Raw genomic sequence first — 2723 nt, 5'->3', positions numbered from 1 at the left:
AATTTGATGCTAGAAATATGTTTGATTATCACAAGGAAGCTAAAAGTACAAGAAATTTTGGTTTAAAACCAAATCAAGAGATGTATTTGTGTGTGAAAATGGTGGCTGCAAGAGTGTTTAGAGACAGAGAGGTGAGATGAAGAAGATGGAAGAATGAGTTCTCTCTCTAAGATCTTCTATTTATAGGTTTCAATATTAAATGAACCTAATAAATGTATGGACTATTGTGAACATTTTTTGGACTAAAACTTCCTTAAATACGATCGTTTACGACTCGAAATCTAGTATTTATCATAATAAATCATAAACTCGTCTTATAATTCAAGATTTAAGATTGAATTGACCCTCATGTGAGCATATATCTTAAGTCTAAAGCACGTCAAGAACTTAGATAAAATTTGTGAATTTTATTTACTACATTTCTAAGACGGTTGGTAACACCCCCCCCCCCCAAAAAAAGAAAAAAAAAAAAATCACCCGCATAAGCTTGTCAAATATATATATCAAAAACTATTTCGGCATATCTAATTTATCTCATTTTCTTTTCTTAATAAACATTATATATGACAAGCTGACAACATAAAAATCTTTTCACTGTTTAATGCTGATGGTTCCGTTGCTCAATAAATCATAGTTTGTTTTATCCTGGTGAACCAATAGTATTTTAGTATTGGACCACACTTTTTGCAGCGACCCTCGCTGCAAAAAGTTGCCACCAATATCCGTACACTGTTGACTTGACAGGCATTAGTGTAAATTTGAATTATTCACTTTTTGCAACGACCCTCGCTGCAAAAAAAGGGTCGCTGCAAAAAGTGAATAAACAAATTTTTAAAGTAATAGTTAGTGAAATTAAAAATTTATACAAACATCAAACAAGAAATTAAAAATTATATTAACTTTTACACTTTTAATTTTATCTTATTCTCTTACTTATTATTACTTGTGTTTTATACTTAATATAGTTTACTTATATGTTTTTTCTGCGTAATCTTTAATATTCTTTTATACATATAGTTTACTTATATCTACGTTTTTATATTAACTTTTTACTAATTTTTAAAAGTCATATTAATACTTTTAACTTAAATTTTATATTTACTTTATCTATATTTTTGTTACACTAATTTTTATACGTTTTAAGTAGTTATTTTAAAGTTTTCTATTTTTTACTAAATTTTATATTTTTGTTACACTAATTGTACATAATCTACGTAATTTATATATATATATATTTTTTCTTATACTTACTTTTTGTGATAACACGAATTCTCGCCTGAATTCGAGCTTAACAATGGTGGATTTGTGTAGTGTGTGTGTTCTTGGTGTATGTGTGTGAGTTGAGAGAGAAAGTGTGTGTTCAGATTTGATTTAAAGTGTAAAATGGAATGGAAAAAGTTTGTGATTATCTAAGGTATGAGGGTATTTATACCTAAATACACAAATATGCTAATTATCACAATTAGCCTCTCAACCTTAGTAATCATACACCTATGACCTAACTACAAGTAAGTCCTCTAATTTAAATTACAATTTATCAATATTTGAATTTCTAACATTCTCCCCTTAGTGATACATTGTAATAAATGAAGTACGTGTTAATGTGTCTTGTAGGAATGAATTTGATGAGCCGGTGGAGCAGACAATTGGTGTGATGAATCATTCTTCAAAGTTTTCTCATTGTCTTTGTAGAACTTGTTTCATTCTTGGTCTTGGACTTCTTGAAGTTAAATCATGTGTTGATTCTCAATGTTCCTTTTGAACAGAGAATAAATGTGTGTGTGTTGAATCTTTGAAGATTGTTGAATCATGAATCAGAGTGTCTTTGAGGTGCGGAAGATATGAACTTGTCTTTGATTCTTCAATCTTCAATTCTTGAGTGAAATTCAACATCTTGAAATGAACTGTACTCTCCCCTTGATATATGCATTGGAGCTTTTTGAACAAGTATTATTGTATGACTTTGAAGATCTTCAATGAAGTATGTTGATGAAGACTCTTTTGAAGCATTACTTCTTTGTCTTGAATCTTCTAACCAATCTTACAACTTTTTGCAGCTTTGATCTTGTCATATTGACTTGAACACTTTGGAGAGTAAACATCTGAATGAAGTTGGATAAGTCTTATGAAGTAATCATGCTCCCCTTAATTCATGAGAATAAACCTGTTGGAGCATCTTTGAACATTTGTTTCATTTGAGAGAATATTCTTTTAACTCCATAATTGCACAAACAAGCACAAACTCTTCTCCATCAAATTATTCTTATTCTTCCTAATCAATCATAATCTTTCTCCCCCTCATATGACAAAGTTGGAACCAATGTCATTATGCAAACATTGATTATGCTAAAAGAAATATCATAATCCAAAACTAGATTCACATGAAGAACTATCAACCATCAATGCATCAACCCAAACCATTAGCCCAACCCAAAGAATCTTAAGGGTAACTAAATGTAAGGTTGAAGTTATTGATACAAAGGTATAGTAAGGTGTTGGTGGTTTTGTGTGTGTGAGATGAGAAATGAAACCGGATAAGAATGATCCGTTAACATGTTCAAAAATCAAAGGATTAATGAAATGACCGATAGAAATGTATAACATTTTTCGGATTTCCTATGTATCATTGAGACATGCACAAAGCAATGTTCTAACATAGTTTGGTTTGCGGCTTTTCAACCAATAGATTGCTCCAAAGAATATAAATCATGGTTAGTACAGCC

This window comes from Erigeron canadensis, chromosome 9 (assembly GCF_010389155.1).
Source record: "Erigeron canadensis isolate Cc75 chromosome 9, C_canadensis_v1, whole genome shotgun sequence".
In the NCBI taxonomy this organism is placed as follows: Eukaryota; Viridiplantae; Streptophyta; class Magnoliopsida; order Asterales; family Asteraceae; genus Erigeron; species Erigeron canadensis.
Note: the sequence above shows the minus strand (reverse complement) of the source record.